Consider the following 27,719-nt stretch of genomic DNA (forward strand, 5'->3'; position numbering starts at 1 on the left):
ACCCTTTTTGGGTTATTTAATGCCAAATCTAGTAGTTTATAAAAAGGTCTTTAGTTTTATTCATGGGGTTTAGTTGGGTTATTTTGTAGAGAAAAAAAAATTATTTTTTAAATTATTTTTGTAAAAAGTCTTGTTACTCTCAAAAAGGAGAGTATTGTGCACGACTATAGAGAGAGGGCAAGTACTGTTGTACTCTTTGGCAACGTGCTTGCTATACGTCTGTTCGGAATTGAAATTGGTAAATTTATATTGATTAAAATCCTTCAACAATAGCAAGAAAATCTCCAATTTATATGGTTCGGTTTGGTTTTGTTTAACAGCATATCAACCCTTTTTGGGTTATTTAATGCCAAATCCAGTAGTTTGTATAAAGGTCTTTATGTTTTATTCATGGGGTTTAGTTGGGTTATTTTGTAGAGAAAAAAAAAAATTATTTTTTAAATTATTTTTGTAAAAAGTCTTGTTACTCTCAAAAAGGAGAGTATTTGATCCAAGCGAAGATGTTCTTTATATTGTTGGATTTAAGATATTGTTTTCTAGCATTATCAATGGCTCTACATTCCATGAAAAATGGTACAAGTTTTTTTGACAGAATGGGCATTATGGTTGTTGCTCTTGTTTCAGTATGTAGGAATGCATGAATTTTGTATGACCAATATTAATTCTGGATATAACAACTTGTTCTTTTCTTGATATTCTAGTAGTTGGTTTCCATTCTTCTAGAATGGGTTTAATTTGGTATAATTTGTTATGTTGTTCCATTGTTGCTGTCATTTTGAATGTAATAGTTGATTGATTTTGGGTTTAAAGTCAGTATATGGAATGTTTATTGCTTCAGGGTTCAGGTTTCCTTTTATTCAGCATATAATTATTTCTTTATGTTTAGATGATGAGTCAATTCTGTTTAGGAGTTTGATGATCAGAGAGTTTTCGAGTTTTTTGTTATTCAGTAATGTTAGTACAGAAAGTGAATCCGAGAGTATTAGGAATTTCTTATGTTTATTTTTTTCTAAAATGTTGAGAGCCAAGTTGATGGTACATGTTTCAGCAGTAAAATAGAGCTTTCTGTTGGAAGACCTTTTTTAGGGGTTTTCATTCGATACAGCAGCACACGCCACTCTACTGAAGTCTTTGGTGCCGTCAGTGAAAATGTGTAAAAAGTCAGGGTATTTCACACGGTCTCTCTTAGAAGGTATCAGGGTGGGTTTTCACTTTTAGGAGTTCATTTAACTTTGGGTTTTTTGAGAATGCAAGGTGACGTATCAGTCAGTATGTGTTCTTGGATATTTTCTACAGCCATTTCTTATTCCTGTAACCTTGTTTCCATTCTAAGACTAAAAAGTTTTATGGCGTTTCTTTTTGCTTCAAATGATTCTTTATATCTCGGATTGAATATAGCTTCGCACGCTGGATTACTTCTATCTGCTTTTAATTTAATGTAGTATTGAGTACCCAGTTTATGACTCCTTATATTTGCAGGAATTTTGTTAGCCTCTGCATGAAGACTTTCAACTGGGGATGTTCTAAAAGCACTAAGTGCTAATCTCAGGCCTCCATCGCAGACTGGGTCTAAACTCTTTAGGTAGGTTTTTCTGATTGATTAGTATATAAAACTACTGTAGTCTAGTTTTGATCAAATCAAAGTCCTATATAACTTCATTAGAGTTTATTCATCACCCCCGGCCCCGCCACACACACACACACACTCTGTGTAGTAGTAACATACTTTTATTGCAACTATTTCTTAGGTTCTTCAGGTGGGGGATGAATATCTGTATTTTATCAAATATTAGTCCCAGAAATTTGTGTCCTTCTACAATGGGCATTACTGTTTTTCCAGGTTTCAGTGTAGAGTCATTGTAAAGTTTCCTTTTGTGACAGAAATGAACGCATTTGGTTTTTGATTTTAAAAAGTCTATATCCATTTTCCATTGCCTATTTGCCTAATGATGTTTATATACTCTGATCTACAATACACCACGTCATCTATAAATATAAAAGCGAAAATGTGTGTGTGTATGTATGTGTGTGCACTTTTTCCTGTATGTCCGCAAAAGACATTTTTCGTCGGCCTTCTCGATCGGCTCGCTCCTTCTTAAAACTTTTTATATCACGTCTAAATCATAATAACGACGACTTAAGAACGGGGGTTGCAGCTATCTTTAATTTGCCCGACTTTTACCAGCTATTTTCGATCGCGGCGTCTTCAAAAAGCGAATGATGGGGCGGGGGAAACAGTAACTGGCTTGCAGCGCAAAACTAGGTCAAACATCACGCGACTTAACTTCCTCGCACCTGTATATTTCACTTTATAAACCTTAACACGCTTATCAATTCCTCTCCCCCGTTGCTGAGATGGTTAGGAGACTGGCTTTTTTCCCCTTTCGTTTCTACCTTCGCGTCAAGGCTCCGGGGTTCAATCCTACCTTCCTACTAAAACTTTCTTTTACACCTCCAAACACCTGGCGAACATTTTTTTTTTTCACACACACACACTTCCAAACACCCGGGCAAGCACCCCCTCCCCCCCCGATAGTCTATATATATAATAGGCAAAATGTGTGTGACCATTTCTTGTATGTCTGGCAAAGGCTTTTCTTGCACACGCTCCCGGGTTCGTTACGATCGCTTACAACTGTTTATATAGGTCCTAGATAATAATCTAGGATTTGAGAACGCGTGTAGCATATAGATTTATTTACGTTGATTTTTACAAAATTATTGCTATTTTGGCTTCTCACGTGTTGATTCGACTTTTTCGTATAAAAAGCGAAACTAATTGAAAGCTAAGGCACCGTTCCCGGCAATTGCACCAGGAAACGTCCAGAAGCAATCATCTTTGATCAATCTTGTATATCAGACAATTGCTATTCAATCTGGACAATTGGAAGCTGGTTTCCCCCTCCCCAACATCTGTTGGGGAAAAAAACAGTCAAATTTGGGTAAACAAACCCACAGCAAAAGTTAACTGCGTGACTTCTATTTGACCTTCTTAATTAGGTCAAATGGAAACTTTTATTGCGGACACCTGTTTTTAAGAGTTAAATAAATAACACGCACGGTTTTTTTTTCACACTTTAATTTCCAACTTTGCCTCAAGGTTTCGGGTTCGATTTACCCCCCCCCCCCGGTGTTTTGATTTACCTCAAAACACCCGGGCATCGCCGGGTACCCCCCGCTAGTCTTCTATATATATAAAAGGCAAAATGTGTGTGACCATTTCATGTAATAATATCTAGGATTTGGGAATGCAGGTCGCTTCTACATTTATTTACGTCGACTTTTACAAAGTTATTACTATTTTGGCTTCTCACATGTTGATTCGGCTTTTTCGTATAAAAAGCGAAACTAATTCAAAGTTAACACGGTTCTCGGCATCGCGGTGGGAACGTCCACAAGCAATCAGCTTTGATCAATGATCTAAACTCTTTATATCAAACAATTGCTAATCCTCTTTCATTTGGGGAGCCCCCCCCCCACCATCATCTTGGGGAAGGGAAAACGGCCCCCGCATTAAAACAAAGTAAACAAACCCCAAAAAGCTGTCACGCATTAAATAAAATACTGCTACGTCATCTTGTAACGCTCCCGCGATGACCTCATTTAGCGGCTATCTGTCAATCAAACCTCTTTCATTCGCTTTATAAGCCTTATTTTAACACTTTAATCAATTCCTCTTACTCTTGGCCTAGACGGTTAAGTGGTTGGAGTTTGTTTCACCTTCGCGTCAAGGCTTCTGGGTTCAATCCCGCCTCCCGACCAAAACTATTTTTTTTTTTTTTTACATCTTTAAAATCCCTGGGCAACGTTTTTTTTTTAAATTTTTTTTTTACTTCGCTTATTCTTTAGTTTACCACCCCTCCCCTATACACACAGTGATTTTTTTTTTTTTGGGGGGGGGGTCCGATTTTTTTTAACATCGTTTCAGGGTTATTACTTACCCCCCCCCCCTACACACACCTACAAACACCCGGGCAATGCCGGGTACCCCCACTAGTTTATAATATAAATCTCACCTGTCTGTTTAAATGTATGTATGTATGTCTTGCCAAAACTTTTAACAGAAGCGACATATTTTTATGAGATCGGTATCATTTTGAAGCTTGGCCCTTCGGACAACAAATATTGAAAAATTGTCCAAAAACATTAATTCCTTCACCCTCAACTCGGCACTTTTCCACAGGGAGGGGTCACTTTTTTTCACCGATATTTTTCAAAGTTATTACCTCTTTTCGATTGTCTAGCTTCAATTTAAACTTACATCACTTCCAGTTTGGCAATGGGCACAACAGCTAACACATCCCGTTTTTTTGTTGCTTACACACACTTCCACTTTCTTTTCCACCTTCGTAGCAAGTGTCGAGCCTGTCTGCCTACTACAACTTTTTTTTTTTTTTTTTTTTTTTGCTCAACACACACCATACACCTACAAACACCCAGGCAACCAGACTAGTCTACATATAAAGATCCGTCAACACCAGGGTCCAAACATTTCACTATGTTCTTCATTTTAATATTAAATATTGTCACAGATAATGTGCTACCTTGAGGGACTGCCTCCTCCTGGTTTGTGGTGTCCGAGTAAGCAGATCCAATGCGGATCCTAAATTTGCAGTCCGATAAGAATCCTTTTATAAATTGTGTGAGTCTGCCTTGTAAATCTAGTTCATACAAGTCTCTCATTATTCCATGTAGTATCGTAGGCTTTGTCTAGGTCGAAAAAAATTGCTGATAGGTGCTCATTCCTGATAAATGCTTCCCTTATAGCTGTTTCCAGTTGGACTAGGAAATAAGGTTGTTGGATTCTCGATACCAAACCAATCTGGCATTTACTATTCTTTCCATTATTTTGCACAAGCAGCTAGTTAACGAGATTGGTCTGTAGTTTTGCGGGTTTGAATTGTCTTTTCCTGGTTTTTGGATTGCTTTTATTGTAGTTTATCTCTATAAATCTGGGAATTTGCCTTCTGTCTAGTTTGTAGTGATTCTGTAAGGAGTTGTCATAAGAATGCGTAATGGATTTCGTCTGTGTTGTGGAATCTTTTAATTCGGTTAATGTAAGCAGTTTATTGTAATCTAGATTTTTTGATTTAAAGTTTAGTTTGTACTGCTTGGCGTTTTGTTTAGTTTTGTTTATAAATTTAGTGTTATGGTTTTGATTGGATGATTTTTGGGAAAAGGTTTCAGTACGTTTGCTACGTTCTTTTTAATGGTTACTTTGGAGTTATTTTTAAGGAGATGCTTTATTGGTGTTGATTGATGTTTACCTGAAATTTTTCGAATCATCTTCCATTCGTTCCATGGAGGAATTCAATTTGCTGACATAATTTTTTCAGCATTCTTTTTTAGCTGCTTTTTTTTATTCTGTTTAATTTGTATTCCATCAGGTTTGTAGTTGTGGGCTGTTTCTGAAATTTCTTCAGAGCTGCTTTTTGCAATTTGATGGATTCTCTGCATTTATCATCGAACCAGGGTCTGCTGTGTCAGATACTGAAGTTTTAGGGATGCATCCATTTGCAATTTCTAGTAAAGTTTCTGAAAAACTTTACTATGTCATTGTTTGACTCTTAGTGATTCAACCTATACCTACATTTTTCTTTGTATAGTCGCCAATTGGCCTTATTTAGTTTCCATCGGAGAAGTTTTCACTGTTGAATTTTGAGCTTTCTATCAATATTGGAAAATGATCACTGCGACAAGTGTCATCATGCACTTTCCAATTAAAGTCCAATTTATATCTTTAATGGAATCAACAGTTCAGAATGGTTGGGAAATTTATTGTTTTACAAGTCAGATCTTAGTAAATTTATACATTATCATTAATTTTTGTTTTAATTCTAAGAATTTTTTAAATATAGTATTACTAACAGGCCACCCGGCATTGCCAGGTCGTAAAATATGCATAAATACCATATTTTAATTCATACAGAAACCAAGACATGTGCATGCGAGTATTATGGTTTTTCCAAACAGTTTACTTCTTGCAAGTAAAACAAAAAAATACTGAAGCTGAGATCGAAATCAAAACCTAAAGACAGTGAGTCAGGTACAATAACCATTAGGCCAGATTGACACAATCTTTAAAAAGTGTTTTCAAACCTACTTATTCTTAACATGAGGAATCTATCATGCGAACCATTCACACATGTGCATTCATGAAACAGTTTACAAACAAATAAAAATTTGATGTCTGCTCATGTAAAAATTTTTCACTTTTGACCCCTTAGCAGCCCTTTTTTCAATGAAAACCAATTAAAAATTTTTACACCTGTCTGAATACCCTGTACACCAAATTTCAAGTATAAAGATAAAAAATTTGTTGAGTACATAGGTTGAGAAGTGTTCTCGCACACATTCTTAATTTTATAGATACATAAATTTCATAACTGCAACAGCATACTCATAGCAACACATTCAGAAGCGAGAAAGAAATTTTTTTTATTTTTGTGAGGGGGTTAATTAATCGGGCCTGTGTAAATTTATGAGGTATCATTATTTCCCTTTCACCTGTGTCATTTCTTGCATTAATTATTAATAAAAAAAAATTGTAAAAATTGACATAACAAAATTATTGGGGTCCACCATCATATATGTTGGAATCATTCCTTCTCAGAATCTTAGAGATTCTTATACTCAAATAACAAGGAATTTTTGGTTTAGTTGCTTTTATCACTGATTAATGGGACTTGTACTTTGTACTTGTGTGAGCGCATTCACCCGGGGTGGGTTGAGCCGGTTCCAAGAGAATTCACCGCATTAAGAGTTAAGATTATCCACCCAGGCAGATGCTCGTCTGAACTCCAATCTCTGGTCCCCCCTCGCCAATCTTTTACGAAAAACACCCGTCTAGCTGAATCCACTGTGAAAAATTTCCCCCACTCTACATCTGTGCCTAAATCAAAACGCGGATTCCATGAACAAAGCTTCTTTCTTAGAACTGCACGCCTGTGGAACTCTGTTCCGTCTGCCTGCTTCCCTCCGGACTACAACTTGGATGTCTTCAAGTCCAATGTTAACAAATTCCTAATGAACCGCCCCCCCCAAGTAAACACTTCAGCAAATCTCCTCACTAACGTAATGTACTTGCAATAACCCTTATCCCTGAGTGGCTTCCGGGCCTTGATAAGTGGTGATCACTGTGTAAAAAAAAAAAAAGGTCTGTCTGTTACCGACTCTCTGGCATGCTTCAACCATTTGTGATACCATCATCACATACTGAAGACGCCGGGGGTTGGTCATTGTTTCCAAGTCAGCTTTGACAATTGCAAGCTACATGCTCAGTTGAGCTCTATGAGGTGTTGTTACAATGGCCAAGTAATTAAAGACAGTTTGTTTGTTTGCTTTGTTTTACAGCAAATCAACTGTTTCAGTTATCTATTACTGCGTCAGTTTTAATTTGGGAAGATGGTATTTTTAATTTTTTTTTTTTTCTTGTTTGTAGATATAACCGTGTCAGAAGTTTATGCAGTTATGTTTATACAAAAAGTGTAAATCAAAATAAGGCTTTTGCTTGTGTAAAGGACGTGTGTGTATGTAGTCGCCATGAATTAGATATTAGTTTTGCATCGTTTGAAATTTTATTTATGACAGTGTTTAAAGTGATAGATCTATGTCAATGTTTATATATCGATGTTAAAAATATATAGTAAATGTCGCTACACGAGGGAGAGAGAGAGAGTGCCAAAAAAAAAAAAATGTATATATGTGTATATATATATATATATATATATGTTTTCCCAAGTGACGGCACGATCCTTAACTAATTCGTCCCCGCAATTTTGAACACCACCACCGAATCAACACACCACACCATGAACAATATCGTTGAATCAACACACGTTCCCAAGCAGCACCAAGCAATCTCACCGAATCGACACACCACGATACAAAATACAATAACTCAAGACACGTCCAAAGCAGTGTATTTCAATCACTGAATCAATTATCGGCTTGTTTTCTTTATAGCTGTTGGGGAAACTAAATCGTCACTTTGGAGTAAGATGGGCATAGTTCATTAGAAGACTGGATCTGTAATTGAAAGGTCCCGGGTTCGCTTTTCACTGCAAGTAGGCCCGACTCATACACTTGTGCGCATGCTCGGTACAGTACAATTAAGTTTTGTTTAGTAAGTCTATCTTCCAAAAAAAGGCTAAAATTTTAACATCACAGCCAAGTTTGAATCCAGTTCATTTTACAGAAACATTAGTGTCTTTGGTAAGTACTTGATGTATTTTTTTAGAAGGAATTTTGACTAAAGAATTATCGGAGAAACTGATGTCAACAGCAGAATCATTGGATTCATGTACAACGAATGCGTTACTGATCAATCATTCTGGTGGTGGCTATTGAATACCAAAGCACAATACTTATTGTAAACAGTTAAAGGAACATAAGCTGCTAATTCATATTTTCGTTTCTTGTATACGCATTGTCTAATTACACTGGGCAACAATTTTTGTACTTTTTGAATGTTGTCTAGATTTCTACAACTGATTTAGGGTATTTCTGAATCAAGAAATGACATTTATTTCTCTCCATCAGGTCAGGTTTTTGTGCTAACTTGATTTGAAAAAAAAAAAAGTCATTATCTTGTGACAAAATTGATTACATTTTTGTGGTATTATCGGATAATTTCTGTCAACACATATCATCCTAAATATGTTTTTAAGAGAAAAAATGTTCCGTTTTCTGCAAGGCACCAATTTCTCCCACACAGGCCAGTCCTTCTTTAGGCATGCTGAGCACCAATATTTAGGAAGATTTTGAGGTTTTATAACTGATCCCTTTCTGACATAATCACTCAGAACTATCAGACCTGAATACTTCTTGTCATTAAAATAATCATTTCCAATCACAACATGGCATTTTTGTCCCTACCAACTCCGAAAATGATTCACACATGCATAACATGTGAACAAAAACGTAAAATATGACATGCGACCATAACTCAAAAACTTGAATTGATTGAGAAAAATCAATGTGACTTTTGGATTAAGCGCATCAGATTTGTCCTAAATCAGCTGGAAAAAACGCAAACAACTTTGTTTTTGACCAGTGTTTTCAATTCAAATGTTCAGCAGAAACCAGAAGTAAAAAAAAAAAAAAAAAAGAAAAAAAAAAAAAGGCAGACAATCTTGACTATAACCATCCATATTCATTAATAATGGATTATTCAGTCGACTGTTAATACTCGGTAAATTCTGTTATTCCAAAGCAAAGAATAACTTTATTCACCACCATCATACACGTTGGAATCATTCCTCCTCAGAATCTTGGAGATTTTTATACTCAAGTAACAAAGGATTTTTGGTTTAGTTGCTTTTATTACTGATCAGTGAGACTTGTACTTTTGTTGGGTAAATGTTGGATAGAAGACATTCAGTTATCTGTCTATCTATTGGTCTATCTAATTATCTATCTAGCAGAGTAAATAACAGAGATTGAACCATGGGAAACAATAAGTTGAGCGAGCATGCAGGTGCAGAAAGGGTCATGTTGCGACATGTATCAAACTTGGTTGACTAATCAGTTTGCACCGGAATTATCCGAAGGGGAGACTGGACATGACATGTCAGGTGTTCCAGTTTGAATAAGCAGAGTTATGTTTAGTGGGTTGGATTGGAAACATGGAACAAGCAAGATGGGTAAAGAGGGTCTCCCCATGAGGGAGGTGAATAGAGAAACTACAAGCCAAGATTCACTCCATTTCTGCTGTTGATGCCCGAGGAGTAAATAATATATATAAATAAAAAACACTCATATGTCTTGGGTCCCTGTCTTGAAGTGTTTCCTTTAAACAGGTTCCAGCTCATCGACGAATACCCCAGAAGCAAGCAGCAGAAACAAGTATGCCGTTTTTCATTACGCGTATTATATGTCCTGACACGCACACACCAGCACCACAAGATGAGTCACAGGCCATTAAAATAGACATTAAGGAATCTGAGGGCAATAGTTCGTTAAATACACAATTAGATAACACAGATTTTATAACACTTTGTACTTGTGACAGCATTCACCCGGAGTGGGTTTATTCGGCTCCAAGTGAATTCACTGCATCACGAGTCAAGGTAGTCCATTCAAGTCTGTACTCTGCTGATTCCTCAGTCATTCGCAATACAATTGTCACATACCTAAGATGCGAGGGCTGGTCACAGCTCCCAAGTCAGTTTTGACCATTGCGATCCACATTCTCAGTTGAGCTCTACGAGGTGTTGTGATGGTGGCTAAGTAATTAACCCGACAGACTGACAAGTTTAAATCCAGTTTATTCCACAGAAACACTTTCAATTAAGATGTTGGCAACCTTTGCATGGTCTCTTAGGTAAGTACTTGATGTTTTTTTGGAAGGAATTCTGATGAGAGAAATGTCAAAGAAACTAATGTCAACAGCAGACTCATCTGATTCATACGCGACAAATGAGTTACTGATCAACCAAATACCAAAGCACGATAGCAATTGTAAACAGTTAATGGAACATAAGCTGCTAGATTTTGTTTTTGTTTATACCCATAGTATAATTATCCATCCAAATGGACAGCAGGAACCGGAATTTAAATACTGATACTGCAAGCAGGGACCATGTGTGGGGGCAGCCCCACATGTGGGACCTTGGTCAATGTAGGGGAAACCCTTCATGCCAGTTGTCGCTGTCCAACTCTCCTACTCCCTGGGGAGTTGGTCCTCATTTCCCCTTCACTCCTCACTTTAAAAATCGGCCTTGTGCCTAATTTGCTCAGTGGGGGAGCAAATAAATACCTCAAAGTGTAGTATCTGTTCCGGCAGATACTGCAAGCAAAGACCATATGTGGGGGAAACCCCACATATAAGACTTTGGTCAATGTAGGGGAAACCCTTCATACCAATTGTCACTATCCAGCTCCCCTACTCCCTGGGGAGTTGGTCTCCATTTCCCCTTCACTCCTCACATTAAAAATCGGCCTTGTGCCTTATTTGCTCGGTGGGGGAGCAAATAAATACTTGGCCTTCGGGCCGGGATCAAAGTGTAGTATCTGTTTTGGCAAATACTGCAAGCAAAGACCATTATAAGACCTTGGTCAATGTAGAGGAAACCCTTCATACCAATTGTCACTATCCAGCTCCCCTACTCCCCGGGGAGTTGGTCCCCATTCCCCCTTCACTCCTCACATTAAAAATCGGCCTTGTGCCTAATTTGCTCAGTGGGGGAGCAAATAAATACTTGGCCTTCGGGCCGGGATCAAATTGTAGTATCTGTTCTGCAGATGCTGCACTTAAGATAATTTGTACCAGTCAAAGGAGGGGAAACCCTCTATACTGGGACAATTCTTATTTTTTGCCTACTTTTAGGGGAGCTGGTTTTTACCCCACATTAAAAACGGCCTTGTGCCTAATTTGCTTTGGTGGGGAAGCAAATAAATACAATAAAAGGCTATATGTCTGTCTGTCTGTCTGTGCCTCCATATTTTCAAATTATCTCCTTCGAAACTAAAAGTTGCAGAGTGGTGCTAGGGTCCTCAAATGATTGGATTTTTTATGGATCGTTCTTTTATGGGTCTTTAGCCAGTTAAAACAGTTCTTAATGGGTCAAACATGAAAAGAATCGTGAAAAATTTTGTACATTCATCTCAGTTTATTAATTTTTACTCAACTCATATGCGTGTCACGTTGGTATAGTGGTAACGTCACCAGCTTTGAATGCTACAGTCTCGATTCTAGCTGATGGCACCCAAATACTTTTTTTTTTTACTTTAGAAACCACGACTTTATAATAATACTAGCAAGGGGTACACAGCGTCGCCCGGGTGTTTGGGGGGGGGGTTAAAAAAAAAAAAGAAGTATGAGGATCGAACCCGAACCCTTAAGGCAAAGTTGTAAATTAAAGTGTGAAAAAAAAACGTGCGATGTTACCCATTGCCCCACCGCAAGATGCTAACGGAAACACGTTTGAATTTATTTAATTAGTTGGATTTAGCAGGTGCCCGTTTTAAATGAGGTCAAGTTTTGACTGCGGGATAGTATTCATTTACTGCTGAACGCTTTTGTTTCCCCCCAAAGATGTTATAGGAAAAAGACTAACCCACATGCGGCGAGCGACAAATATTGAATATTTATCTTCCCAAAATCGACCAAATTAAATAGACAGACGAGCTTCGTAGTTAACTGTGAGATATTGTATGTGATATAAAAAGTTTTAAAAAGTTGTGAACCGACCGACCGCTTCTCTGAAAGAAGCCTTTTGTAGACACACAGAAAAAGCGAACACACATACATACATACATTTTCGCTTTTATATTTATAGATATATGAAATCTGGATAAATTAAAATATCATATTTAAGCGTATTTTTACGCCCGGGCAAAGCCAGGACCCATCTAGAATAACAAAAAAAAGAGGAAATAAATTGATCAGTAAAACAAAGGTTATAGGGAATGAGGTCAGTAGAAAGAGATAATAGAGAGGAAGTTGTTCAAGGCACACAAAAGAAAGCTAAAATAGGATTGTTAATCAAGGTATAGTGGACAAAAGATTGAACATAGAGATCGATATATTTAGAGTTAGTTCACAAACAGTTTTAGGAGTGGTAACGGGTTTTGCGACATTTTACAACAGATAGGGAAAATTTACAGACAGTCTTGAGTTTTCAATAGTTGAAGACTGTTGCCAGTTTGGGATAGTTAGCAACTCAGAGGTCCCCTGTGAGAGATTGGAGTCGAAGTTGAGCGAGAGCGGATTGGGTTGTGAAGAAAAATCGCTAAGGACCAATACGATCAGACACCTAGCGACAGACATTTTGCACGCACACAGTTTAACTGATCTACATCAAGTATTCGTCATGCTGCTTTCATAAAGAAGATTATTAGATTATGGACCCAATTAATAAGAAGCAACAACACATACAAAGACACATCAATAAGTTCAAAACAATATTAAAACATATTTTTTTTTTTTTCAACTCACTTTAATTTTTGCTTTTCTCACTTTGTCCAAGACTTTTATTCTTTTGAAGTAGGACAGTAAAGATTTTAAGATTTCGCTCTGATGCTGGCACCAAAGTAACAAAGCTAGCCATATATAGTGCAGAGAAAGGAGATATCCACCAGCCATATGAAGCGAGTTTCATTTTGAGGGCTCAACAGTTCAACTTGCACCCATATAGTATTTCCTTGATTGTACTGAAAAAGAAGAAAAATAATCATTTGTATATATGCGTATATGTGTGTGTGTGTATATGTGTGTGTGTATATGTTTGTGTATATGTGTGTGTGTGTATATGTTTGTGTGTATATGTTTGTGTGTATATGTTTGTGTGTATATGTGTGTGTGTGTGTATATGTTTGTGTGTATATGTTTGTGTGAAAAAATTAAAATAAAAACATCATAAGTAAAATATACAATATTCATTTCCTGTATGTATATATACTTACAATATATGAATATACTTTTTTTTTTTTCGTTTTTAATTTTCCTATTATTTTGTTATAGCTGGAGGTGGAGCATTCTACAGGATGCCATGCATTCAACTACTATCTCATACATTTCAACTGAGAAATCTTTTAAAAATTCAAACTGTCACTTTAAATGCATTTGTTTGTATCTCTTTTGCACTTGGTTCAACAGGTATATTTGCGAGGTCATTTTTTTTTTAAAGTTCTTTTTCATGAGTACAGTTGTCCCTATGATTACAGGAATAATGTAGATTTTCTTTCTTTCTTTTTTTCTTTTCTTTTCCTTTTTTTTTTAAATTTCAGTCTCTTTTCATGTCATACATAACATCTTGGTATTTTATTCTTTTCCTTCTCAGCTCTACTTAGAGGGAAAACTCAGCATCATTTGAGGCCATTAACTTCTAAGGCTGATTCTTTCTCCGTGTCCCATATCACTATGCCAGGTTTGATAGCTCCATTTTCTAGGTACGTAACTGTAGGAATTGCATAGTGATAGTGGATGGTGTAGGACTTATTTCTATCATTTCTGGTATATATTTTTTTCATAAATTATGTTACTCCTATAATTTCTAGAATGATGGAGATCTTCCTAAAATTCCAATTTCTTTTCATCTCATACATAAGACCTTGGTATTTTGTTATCTTCTCCCTCTCAGCTCTGTTTAACTGAGCATCATTAGGGACACATTTTTACTAATGTTGCTGTAATCCTTTCTTTATCTTTTGCAGAACATAGTCCTCTCTCTTGTTTTCCTGTGCCGAAAAAATGTAATTAGGACATTGTAGCTATCCCTTTTAAACGTAATACTGTAATCTCATATTTATTGCTCCTGGGCAACGCCAAATAGAACAAAACTAAGACATTTTTTAATCTAGGTAATTCTGTTCTTTCACCCGCTTTCAAAATTATATAAAGAGAAATTATGTTAATAATGAAAATAGTCCAAAGAGTTAAAACATTATATCATAATTCACATTTAATGGTTGTGTATAATGGCTAGTTGAACAAAAAAAACAAGTTATTCCTACTCACTTACCAAATATAATACAGTAATATTAATAAAGACTTCTTTTTTTTTGCTGTCTGACAACACTGAACAGCAATAAAACAAAACCAAATATTATTAAGTAATGTAAGTAAGGAAGGTTCACAGCATTGCCAAAAGTATGATCCTAATCAACAGATGAAGAGAAATGATGTTGATAAAGACAATTTATTTGCTACCAAGGAGAATACTCTCATGACCATAAAAAAGATACATTCCTACCAAAAATAGGAAGAGATAATGCTTGTGATGCTAGCTTCATGCCAACAAAATGGACATTATACTACCCCTCCTCACAAAAAAAGAAAATTTGAAGGTGATATTTCTTGTGATGATGGTCTCCTGAGCACAGAAGAGATAGTGTATCATCCTTATCTTCTCTTCTTCTTCTTCTTCTATATAATAAAATGAACCCAATTTTTCCCCTCCGACTTTGACCTTAATAGGATTAAAAATTATGACATTGCATGCAAATATAATGCATACAGACTGTAGCACATTATCTGAGGTTTGCTATAGGCCTATTACTTATACAGTTCCTCAACAATGGTACATTCCTATATTTTTTCTGATGAGAGTCCACTGCCAAAATCGCTTAGATTCAATGGAAGTTGCAACATCTTTTCTCTCTCTTAGATTCCTCCTTTCCCTCTCTCCCCATTTGCACCGCAGTGGATGCATTCACAAGGAACAGTACGAGGAAACACACCAGTTTGGAATCGTACAAGGTTACTTATGCCGTTTTTATTTTTATTCTTTTTCCCTGATTTATGTTTTCCGTTTTTTTTCATAATAAAATAAAAATCATTTTGAAAAAACGCGAAAACGCGAGTACTTTTATTGTTTTCTTTTTGCTCTTTTTTTCGTTACTGTAAGACGCAATTTTACTTCCAGTTTTAACGACTCTAACCATGAAATCTAACTATGACCTTTATTTATTAGTACTTTACACTCAACATTTATTTTTACACAAAGATTACAACGCAACGATATCGTGAATTCACTTGCATTACACTTAAATTAAAATTAAAACAAATAAATTCATTTAGAATTCGAGAAAACAAAAGCATTCATTTAGAATTCGAGTGTGATGTGACTACTGAAACTAAACCAAAACAAACTTCACTGCGGAATTAATATTTGACCTAATTCACTTTTTAGTTAATTCATCATGTTTTTTTTTTTGGCGCTTTCGCCTCAATGATTCGAGTCCGAGCCCCCCCCCCCTCAAACTACTTTTTGGTGATTTTTCAAACACACGGGCACAGCCAGACCGTTCGTATTGCATCACGTTCATTTTTTTAATGGTTTTTTTTTTTACACAATTTTTTTTAATAGTCTTAACATTATTTGTTTTTATCATATTCAAACAGGGTTATGACTTCGCTTTGTTTTCATTTTACCCCCCCCCCCAACAACAACAACACACACCTCTAAAAACCAGGCCAACGCCGGGTACCTCCCGCTAGTTAACAATAAAAAAAAGAGAAAATGCCTGAGGGATGGTCTCAAGACAACAGAACAAATACTGCACTACATAAGTCATAAGACTGCATACTTCTGTCTAACAACGTAGGGATGAACCAAATTCTTATATGGGCCTTAGGTTCATCATATTGTACCAAGTTATACCAAAATTATACCATAAAACCGTTGGTAACTAAAAAAAGAAAAAAAAATTATCTGATCAGGTTATCAAAGAGATTCATTAAAAATTGTGAAAAATGAAACTGTCAAAACTATGCTGTGATAAATTTTCAATGTCAAGGTAAGGTCATATAAAATGCGGAACTACATCGACTAAAAGTTATCTGCAGAAGTGTGCCTTTCAACTTTTCTGTGATCTTGACCTAGATATAATCTGAAGTTAAATAAGTAACAAGTTAAATCATAATTGCGCAAGTTTGGTAACCATTGGTCAAGCAATGTGGACACTAGACTGCACACAAAATAAACTCGACTGAAGAGATACTAGCTGGAACATGTCGTAAGATTGGTTGATACTCGGGGTTCATACAGATTTTCAATGTTCATTTACAAGGTTTTTCAAGCCCTTTTTAAGGCTTTCTCCAGACAAAATTCAAGTTTTCAAAACAAAAAAAATGAAATAATGAACCCAAAAACTTAGTAATTGAAAAGTCACTTTCTTTTATCTCTTTTCTTTCATGAAGTAGTTTTAAAAGAAGTTCTCTACAATAACACGCAACAACATTCATTTACAACTTAAGACCACCACTACACTACTATCTACTTTGTAAGTTCGTAATTTTGTATTCATAAAACTGTGATTCTGGAACTTTTCATTATATATGATACGGATGCTTGGATTTATGTTTTTTTTTTAATTCATGAGATGCGTTTGTTCTGCCGTTGGGTAGTGCATCTTGTTAGTTTTGTTCCTGGGGTTTTAGACCGTTGTTGATATTTTAATGTAACATGAAAGACATTTCTGTTTATTACAAGCTATAGTTGAAATTCCATAAAAATAATCACGAGTGAAAATGTTTCTAGTGGAGTTTGTGTTTTCTAAAGCACTCATAAAAAAAAAAAAGAAGAAATATCACGGAGAGCAACTCAAAGAAAAAAAAATTGCATTCCACTTCAACTCCATAGACTTCAAAGTAGTATACATAAACGCCTCTGAAGTTAAGACTTTACGATGCATCAATAGCTCCTATTGCTATTGATGTAATCTTTAATATAAAAGTGAAAATGTGTGCAGAGGGAAAATGTGTGCGGGAGATCATTAAATTTTACAACTTTTTATATACTCCCTAGATTATAATATGTCCGATTTACGAAAGGAGGTCGTCTGTATTTTTTATTTCAGCAACTTTTATGTTACAAAATTTAAGCTGTGATTTCATTTTCTCTACTACTATGGCGTGATGTTTGACCTAGAAAACCACATGTTGACGTTCGTTTAAACACCTGCTTTTTTAAACATTTAATTTCACCTTTCTCACTTCTCCGCCTGTGTAGCGTTGTGGTAGGTTGTCAGGCTGTTCGCCTCAAGGCTCCAGGATCAAGCCTACCAAATTTTTTTTTTTTTTGTTTTACACCCGGGCACCCCGCTAGTCTATAATATAAATCTCACCTGTCTGTTTAAATGTATGCATGTATCTATGTACGTATGTATGTAACGCAAAAATACATGACTGAGGTGACAGATCCTGACAACACCGTATCATTTTGAAGCTCGATGTCTTGGACGACAAATATAAAAAAATTGGCCAAAAACATTGCAGGTGTACATGTATGTTACATGTGTAACGAAACAGATAAAACGGTAATAAAAAAATAAAAGACATATATATATATATATATATATATATATATATCAAGGCTAGAACGAGTAAATCTGAAGCTCGAAAAATCGGAATTTTAAGCTCGATCTACATCTGATGTGCTAACTATAATTAATATAACAAAAGATTAGTGAATGTCTTGACTTACAGTTCGTTTCTAAAGCAATAGCTCTTGAGATATCAAATGCTTTTTATAGGGTATGACAGAAACGTCTACTTCACTAGATTTTCACCTACATTAATTCCTTCACCCTAAACTTGGCCGTTTTGTACAAGGAGAGGTCAATCCCCCCCCCCCCGATATTTTAGTAAGTCATCGTCACCATTGGATTGACTTCGGTTGATTTCAACACTTTTGACTTCCGATCGCATCATGGAGACATCGGCTAAAATGTCAGATTTTCTTTCACTTTTTTTCTGCCTTCAACGCTGAGCACCCAAGCTAGTTGAAATATAGATGTACCCCCACTTCCCACCTTCTGTACGCCATTATCTGCCCTGTAAAAACATCTATCCGATTATCATTAAAAAAAAAAAAAACTACCTTTATTCACTTAAAGTTTAATAATTTTGTTAGATATTGGAATCGTATGCCAATAAGTAGCGATTAACTAAGCTAATGTGAATTTTGGTGAGGGTCACATTAGTACATGTCAAGATAACTGTTAGGGTCAGCTTAAGAAAAGAGTTCTTTTCCTTGGACAGAATAAGAGTGATCGCTTTTGGTTGGAGAGGGGAAGGGGAATCTGCCATGACACCTTGAGACATAGACACGCAACTTCATTGCACATCCAGTGTTTTAGCACATTCACTGCTTCTATAGCTCTACTAAATTTATTTTCATTGCCAAGCTATTTTTCCAAAAAATAAAGTCAATAAATAATGCACTTGAATATAATACGGAATATTTATTAAATTTGTATTATTATTTATTATTTTTTTTTTATTACATTTTCACCCCAAACAAGGCACATTGCCACTTTGTTGTAGGGGGCTACTACAAGGGATATAAGTTACAAAGGTACTATGTGGAGAGTTGGGCAGCAAGATGTTGGTTCATGTTACACTTGAACTTCTGCATGTCAGTACAGTTGAGAACCAGGAACCCAGAAGGGAATTCCAAAGTCTAGCGGTTTTGGGGAAGAAACTACTGGAGTAGAAGGCTCTCTTACATCTAGGGATCTCTACTGTGAAGGGGTGGGATTTTGCTGCTTGTCGGGTTTGTCGGGAGTATTTACGTAGAGGGGGTACAAGTGCTTGCAGTTCATCAGAGCATTCACCGTTAAAGTACTTGTAGAACGGGCAGAGGGATGCTACATTTCGTCGATAGTCTTGTCTTTGGAACATTAAATAAGAAAATATCTTCATGTGCCAGATTCGAATATCAGTTGTATATTTTTTTGTAATAAAAATAACTCAAATCAGCTTTTAATTATAGTGAATTATTCACTTATAACGTATATACGCATTCACTAGAAAAAAACATACTACATGGCAGGGGCCAAATAAAAGATAACTCATAAACATACTATTGAGCATGTGTTATTTTGAGATGCCAGTTCAAGAGTGTGCACTGACTAATAGAAAAAGAATTTTGTTACTACGAGTTTACTCATAGTAGGCAAGGCTTAGCAAATGTAAGGATACGAGAATACTCGTAGTTGGCAGCAAATGTGTTAAAGTGTCATAATTTCCATCTTAACTTGTTAAATAAATCTACTAATCACTCCCCATCGTTCTTGCATCATTTTTACATGCTTATTAGATAGACATTCGTTTGAAAACCTGTAACAATAAACCTAGATACAAACGAAAATGTACCCAGCGGAAAGTGCCGTGATTGAAGCGATGGATCAAAGGTCAGACTTCCTAGAGAAAACAGGTGTCAGACGATATCATGTGTCCGCGTGAGAAAACGAGTTCCTAAAGTCTCGCTCTGGATGTCATGGTAATGGGACAAGGCCCAATGATGTGAATAATCCGAGATGAATGCCACTTTGATGTCTCTCCGTCTGCATGTCAATCATTTTTAAGAAGTAAACAACCAGAAGCTGCTTTCCAGATGATTACAATATAGCCGTCTTCAAGTCTAATGTAAACAAGTTCTTGATGAGCTGTTCCCCTTAAGTAATCCAATTTACCAAATTTACACTTCTAGTGATTACTATGATATTGTCCTTTAGACCACTGTACACTCTTTAACCCTTATCCTAGAGTGGCCTCTGGGCCTTGATAAGTGAGGATTCCTTTCTAAAAAAAAAAACAAAACTGTAGCCTCTCTCTTCATATATTAAAACCTTGAAGAAAACTCAGCAAAATTTCCTTATGTCTTCATGCATGAATAGTTTTTCATCTTAGTTTAATAAAAGATCGCCGACCACTAGCCGAGACAACACAGACACTCATGAAATGCGATGCAGAGAAAAACATGCATAAATTTAGATTTTATTTGATTTTGATCGCTCACAAACAAGAACAAACATGTGCAATGACACGTTTATGGAAGCATTGTACGATTTGATCGCCCATAAGTGAGAACGCAAATGTGCAGGTTACGCGTTTGATGAGAACGACCATGTGCAAAGTTTTGTTTAACGTAAAATGTTACAATTTTACAAGAATTTCAATTACTACCATGCAAAGCTTATGTAAAGATTCAAGTATAAATCCTAGTACTGAAAAATAATATAAGAAAGGGAGATAGTTTTACTATGATTGAATGCCCTATCTACCACCAAATTTAGGTGCCTGGGGCTAAGCACCCACCACCCGCCACTGCCTACACTGTACAAAATGGGAAAAACTGAGAAAGTAAGAGAGTCCATTTCCAATACGAATTAGCACTATTAAACCATTTCAGTTCACAACTTATTTCATAATAACTTTTTTGGGAAATACAGAAACCCCGTACTCAGTGTCGTGAAGATATCTGATGGCATCCAGACCCAACTCTTTGATTATATGTCCTAAAGATTCAAATATAAGTCCTAGTACCGAAAAATAAGAAAAGGAGATAGTTTTACTATGATTGAATGCCTTATTCACCATTAAATTTGGGTGGCTGGAGTGACAGCACTCACCATCCGCTACTGCCTGAACCGTTCAAACTGTCTATCATGTCATCATCCCAAAACTGCCTTTATTTAGTCAAAAGAGTACTGATTTTACAATAAGCTATACTTTTGTATAGCCTTGCATTTAGAATTGTGTTGAAACCGTGTCATATCAACATGTTAAACGATTAATAACCAAATAAATTGATAAAATGAAATGAAAATAGAATATGAATTAAAGGAAGCTCAGGGGAAAGAAACAAATTTTCACCTGAATAAATAACTTAAAAAATCTTATCAAAAATTAAAGTTTGCCAAAGGACAAAAACAAAAGCAAAAAAAAAAAAAAAAAAGAATTAAAAAATAAATGAGAAACACAAAAATAAAGGAAAAAATAACAAAATAATTCCGTTACAAATTTTACAAAATCATCTAAATTTTAGCTGAAAGGCAATTGAAGGTTCATGCCTTTCAAAGAAAATTATTTATGCATAAATTCTCACAATAAATCAGATCAGATTTGAGATCAGAATAATCGATTCCATAAGCTGTGATGGTATCTATTGAGCCAAAAATTATTAAACTATTATAGAATATAACGTCCTGTTTTGGGTTCTAATCAGAGAAATAGCCCTAATTTAGTGCTAAAAGCATTTGCACCCAAAACACACACACACACACACACATAGACACAGACACAGACACACACACACACTTCAAATTCAAACAAATTTAAAATTCCACCTGGCAAAAATGAGATACCAACAATTGCACTAAAACGGACGGTTAGAATCTTAAAAAGATCTCTTGGTTGGAATGTATAAAATAGCAGGTGAATGTCCAGCATCCGGTAGCTAGAACAAAAGATGATGGTTAACCTTATCCATGAACATCAAAGAAATGATCCTGAGAGGGGTCCCAGCTATTATTCCTGGCAAAAACTGAAATGGTCTGTAATCACAGCAGGTAATCCCTTGATTTTGTCAAATGGATAAATGGAGTTCTGGGTGGCCCAAACATCGAGATCAGACATATTTCCCATCTTCTGAGTTATCTCCCCCACTTTGTTAAGTATTACATGCAGCAAGATCATTATTCACATACACTGCCAAACTTAAAAGAACACTCGTTTAGCTACAACCACTATCAACAATTTTCCCTACTCTATGCCTAAATCTAAACACAAATTTCATGAATAAAGTTTCTTTCTTAGAACTGCCCGCCTGTGGAAATTTGTTTTGCTGGCCTGTTTTCCAGCTGAGTACAACATGGTCATCGTCAAGTACAATATAAACAAGTTCTTGTTGAGCAGTCTCCTTAAATAATCAAATTATACTCAATTTCCACCACTAACGATTGCTAGACTGTTTTCCTGGTGACACACTGTACACTTATTAACCCTCATCTTTGAGTGGCTTTTGGGCCTTGTTAGGTGGTGACTCCTCTCTCAGAAAAAAAAAAACGCAAAAATAAAACTATGCAACACATTAAACTATGCAACCACCTAGTCCATGTTTACAATAAAAAGCTTTTTCTTTTTATCTTCTTTGTGTTGTGGCATAAAATAATAAGAACTAATAAAATAATAAAGGAGATTGACCGGGTCCCTGTTGATTGCGATGTAATGCTGTTCCTGTGCAGTCCTAGGAGATCCACACTCCTACGATTTGCCTTCTCTCTTTGAGAAGAGGTTACTTTATTGCTAATCACGTGAAACGTCCTTACCGGGGAATGCTGACGGGGCTGCCCAGGCACTTCTTTTTGCCTTTCAGAGTGTCACTTCTTGAGGGTGCTGATTTCTCAATCCCACTTTCCGATCCTGGTGTCACAGTTCTTTCAGTGGGAGAGAACTAAATACCTCCAGCTGTATTTGCTAAGATGAAAACACTGAGCCACTTTTTTAAGAAAAGTAAATATTTGCTTTTGCTTTCAATACTGACGTTGCTGTCTGTTTGTTTGTTTGTTTTCTACAGAAAATATTAATATTTATGCTAACCCAACATCCGTAAACATTTACTATTGGTGACATAAAAGGTCTTAAAAAGGAGATGCAGTTGGGAAATTAGTTTCAAACAATTTTGTTTTGCCTACTCATTTTGTAAAGTGGATTTGCACTCGGAACAAGCACATCATTTGTTTTATTAGTGTTGCCAACTTTGAAAGAAAAGCAAAATTAAAACAACAAGTGAAGCATGCATGGTGCCCCATGACCCCGTGAGTGCATAGTGAATGAGGCATAAAAAAAAAATGACCAAATTCAGCATTTGCACCCCCACTCATTTAGCCCCAAAAGTCCCCAGGGGGTGTCAAATCATCGTGAAAATGAACAAACGATGCAGTTTTATAGGCCTTAACATATGTAAATTTGAGTTCTGCACCATGCAAAAAAAAAAAAAAAAAAAAAAAAAGAAAAGAAAAGAAATGACCAAGCCCTCCCTCCTTCCTTTAGCCCCAAAAGTCCCCAAGGACTTAACAAAATTTGAGTTCAGCATCATGCAAAACTGCTAAATAGACATACACAGAAAATTTTGGATAAAAATGGAGTATTCTTATTAGCCCTAAAAGAGCCCCTGGGGCACATCCAAGAGTTATTACGAAGTATAGGCAAACAAAATTATATAGAAATCAGTTAGTTGCAACTTTTCAGAAAGTTTTATAAAAATCCAAGGCATCAATTTTTTTTAATAAGCACAAAAGTGTCAATTTTAGCCATTTTAACCCGAAAGGCACCCGTTCTGTTACTTTTTTACTCATATCATGTTTAATGTTTGTGCAAAAATCAAAAAAAATTCCAAGGTGTAGTTATTGAGAAAAGTGCAAACAAACGAACGGACAAGGGTGAATTTACAGGTCCACCTTCATTTTGTCGGGGGACCAAAAAACATTAGTAAAAAGCAGCTGAAGTACTCTTTAGTCTTGGTAGTCTTGAAAATTTATGCATAAAATTATATTTTCGTATATTAATTTATGTGATTAAATGTAGTCATATATATATATGTATATATTCAAACTGAGATCGAAACCAAAACCTAAAGACAGTTAGTCAAGTACAATAATCACTAAACCAGTTTGACACATTCTTTAAAACGTGATTTCAAACCTACTTATTCTTAACATAAGAAATCTGTCACGTGAACAATTCATGCATGTGCATTCGTGAAAGTTGACAAACGGATACAAATCCGATAACACCCCTACGTACCAATTTTTCAATATTGTCCCCATTAGTAACCATTTTTTCTGGATCCTGAACAGAAGCGTGCATTCTATCCCAACCATCATCAATGGATTCGAGGTCATCTCGTCAGCATCATTCAATGCCAAACTATTTGCCAAGAACTTTGCAGATAATTCTACCCTATGCGACGAAGGTCATCAACTCCCTGTATTTCCTTCTATAACAGACAACACGCTATGCAACATGCAAATATTTGCGCGTGAGATTGCCAAGCTAATCAAGAACCTTGATTCCAGTAAAGCAAACGGCCCTGATGGCATTCCAATTATAGTGTTGAAAAAGCTTCAACCAGAACTTGCCCCCATACTTATAAAACTGTTTAAGCATTGCCTTAAGGAGAAGTGCTACACCCTGGAAAACCTCATCAGTATGCCCTGTATTCAGGTGATAAGTAATCTTCCTCTCAGTACAGATCAATAAGTCTCCTGTGTATCATGAGTAAGCTGCTGGAATCCATATTAAATAGAGAAGTAGTCAACCACCTCAGCAGAAATAACCTTCTTAGTGACATGCAATATGGTTTCTGTTCTGCTAGATCTACAGCAGATGTGCAAACGGTTATATCTCATAGGATTAGTGAATCTCTTGACAAAGGCTTCCTTTCTAGGGCAATTGCTCTTGACATATCAAAGGCCTTCGATAAGGTATGGCATAAAGGCCTACTTTACAAAATTTTCAGCTACGGTATAACTGGAAATGTTTTCTCAATTATTAAATCATTTCTCTCTGATAGGCTCATAAGAGTAGTGGTTGATGGGCAGAAATCAGAGGCTCACAGTATTAATGCTGGTGTCCCTCAGGGGTCAATCCTGGGCCCAACTCTCTACCTGATCTACATCAATGGTCTCCCAAAACACATACTTAAATCATTTGTTGACATCTATGCTGATGACACGACTATCTATGGCAACACATCAAAGGCCGTAAATGGCAAAGTTCTCTCTGATTCTCTTTACTCTGATCTTGAGCGTGTGGTACAGTGACGGAAGAGGTGGCTGGTTACTTTTAATGCATCTAAAACCAAGCTCCTATCTTTACATCATCAACGCTCTGATCCCCATCTGGCATCAATCGAAATGGATGGCTCTCGTCTTGGGGAGGCTCCATGTATTGACAAGCTTCTGGGGTTGACCTTTACTCCTGATCTGAAATGGAACATGTACGTCAGGTCTGTTGCCAAGGTCGCTGGGAAAATGGTGGGATCTTTCTACAGCTCCAGAAGATATCTCACTACTGATGCAATTCTCTATCTATATAAAAGCCAAGTACATCCAAGGATGGAGTACTGCTGCCACATCGGGGCAGAAGCTGCTAAAAACAGCCTATCCTGCCTTGACAGAGTACAAAATAGAGTTTGTGGCTTAGTGAGGGATGCCTTTTTCTCTTCCTTGCAACCTCTCTCCTACAGAAGAGACGTTGCGAGTCTGTCTTTGTCTTATCGTTATTTCCATGGGAAGTGCTCGTCTGAGCTCCAATCTCTGGTCCACCCTCGATAATCTTCCATGATAAACTCCCATCTAGATGAAACCACTGTCAATAATTTTCCCCACTCTTTATCTGTGCCTAAATCAAAACGTAGATTCCATGAACAAAGCTTCTTTCTTAGAAGTGCACGCCTGTAGAACTCTCTTCCATTTGCCTGTTTCCCACCTGACTACAACTTGGATGTCTTCAAGTCCAACATAAACAAATTCCTGATGAACCGCTCCTTTAAGTAAGACACTTTATCAAATCTCCAATACTAATGATTACTATGATTCTATCCCATTGATTACTGTACACGCAATAACCCTTATCCCCGAGTGGCTTCCGGGCGTGATAAGTGGTGACCACCACGTAAAAAAAAAACAAAGTTTTCCACATGTCTGAATACCCTATATATCAACTTTCGAGTCTGTAGATCAAAAATTTGTTGAATATATAGGTTGAGAATTGTCCTCACACACACACACACACACACACACACACACACACACACACATTCTCACTTTTATAGATATATATTATACTAGCAGAAGTACCTGTCGTCGACTGGGTTCAAAAATAGGCTACGGTTTTTTATATTTCTATTTTAGGGGTCAGGCACATACACAGATCCAACAACTTTAATGAACTAATGCCATTCAAAATGTAACATACACATTTTTGATCCTCGATATCAATTCTATCATTGTATGTGGCCAGTTTTGTATAATAGTCAACCATATAGGAGCCTATTCGTGTACAAACACACAGACATTCAGGTTTATTATATAGATTATTATTAAATTATTAAGTGGAAATACAGAATAGTTAACAAAACCACTCTTAACATGAGGTGGGACGGGCTTTGTTAACTATTCTGTACTTTCACCTAACAATTTAGTAGATAATCTCTATATAAATAAAATGAACTCATTTTTTCCCCCGTCTGATTTTGGCATTAATAGGATTAAAAATCAAGATATTTCATGCAAATATAATATGCACAAACGGCAGAACAATATCTGAGGTGTGTTATAGGCTTATTATTTCTCAAATTCCTCGATAATCTTAGATTTCTATACTTTTTCTGCTGAGAAGTCACGGCCAAAATCGGTTAAGATCAATGGAAGTGGTAAAATATTTTCTCTCTAATAAATTCTTCCTCCCCCTGCCACCACTTAACACCGTTTGGGGATCGTTCACAAGGAACAGTTGAGAAGAGAACACCGGTTTGGCTTCGTAGTTCTTTCATGTGAAGTTATTTAAAATCACTAAACTAAGCTGCAGTGCTCTGTGGCGTAGTGGTTAGCGTGCTGGACAATTCACATTATATTTTCACGTTCGCGCCGACCTACCGTAGTCGTTTTTTTTTTTTTTTTTTTCCTAAACAACTGGAATGGACTTTTCTTGGTGGCCGAACTGTTAACGTTGCAGATGTTTTTGTTTTGTTTTTTTTTTTCACACTTTATTTTCCTACTTTTACTCATGACTCCGGGTTTGATCCTTCCTACTTACCTACCATAACACTTTTTAAAACTCCCCCCCCCCCGTCCCGGAAACAAACACTCGGGCAACGCCGGGTACTCCCGCTAGTTAATAAATAAAAATCAGTACAAAACTTGGCAAACTACAAAACAGGAAGTCTTTAATATTAGAAATCAAATCAGACCAGACATTCCAAACTTTTTGGGCGTTCTTCTGGTTTGCCAAGTAAAGTCGTCAGAATGATCCGAAGAATGCAGATTATGAATCCTCTTCTAAACAATCCAGATATCATTCATGTCTGAGGATAGTTTTGATCTAGTTGAAATAGTACACAGTAAAAGTAAACATTCATCCATTTTTGTTTTTTTGCTTTTTATGAGATGGATATTATTCTCACTTCCCTATCATTTTGGAAATTGCAATAAAGTCTATCATTTCAGTCAAATAGTAAAAAAATAACCAATATTTAATAAAATATTGGTTATTTTTTTTTAATTTTTGGCTGAAATAAAATCATCACAAGCCTTAAATTTTAGACATTTTCTAGAATAAAATTAACGAAGTGTGATAAAAAAAAAAAATGTGAATACAGATTTAATAGATAAGGTTTAATCGCATTATATCTTGATTTTAATATTCATAGACATAACAGGTTTATATTTGGATTATTCGGACTACTGTTCCCATCTTTAGTATT

The 27,719-nt window shown here is 36.2% G+C and overlaps 1 protein-coding gene across 5 annotated transcripts in view; it reads right to left on the reverse strand.

Moving 5' to 3' along the window:
* Nucleotides 1-27,719, reverse strand: part of LOC145276747 (uncharacterized) — a 288,238-nt gene that overhangs the window by 127,216 nt on the left and 133,303 nt on the right. For all 5 annotated transcript variants that reach the window (XM_080127979.1, XM_080127980.1, XM_080127981.1 and 2 more), the window contains one exon: nt 12,941-13,155. The gene's annotated coding sequence lies outside the window, so the exon portion shown is untranslated. The remainder of the gene's footprint in view (nt 1-12,940; nt 13,156-27,719) is intronic.

The sequence above is a fragment of the Euprymna scolopes genome, chromosome 5, assembly GCF_053919585.1.
Source record: "Euprymna scolopes isolate OS-2025 chromosome 5, ASM5391958v1, whole genome shotgun sequence".
In the NCBI taxonomy this organism is placed as follows: Eukaryota; Metazoa; Mollusca; class Cephalopoda; order Sepiida; family Sepiolidae; genus Euprymna; species Euprymna scolopes.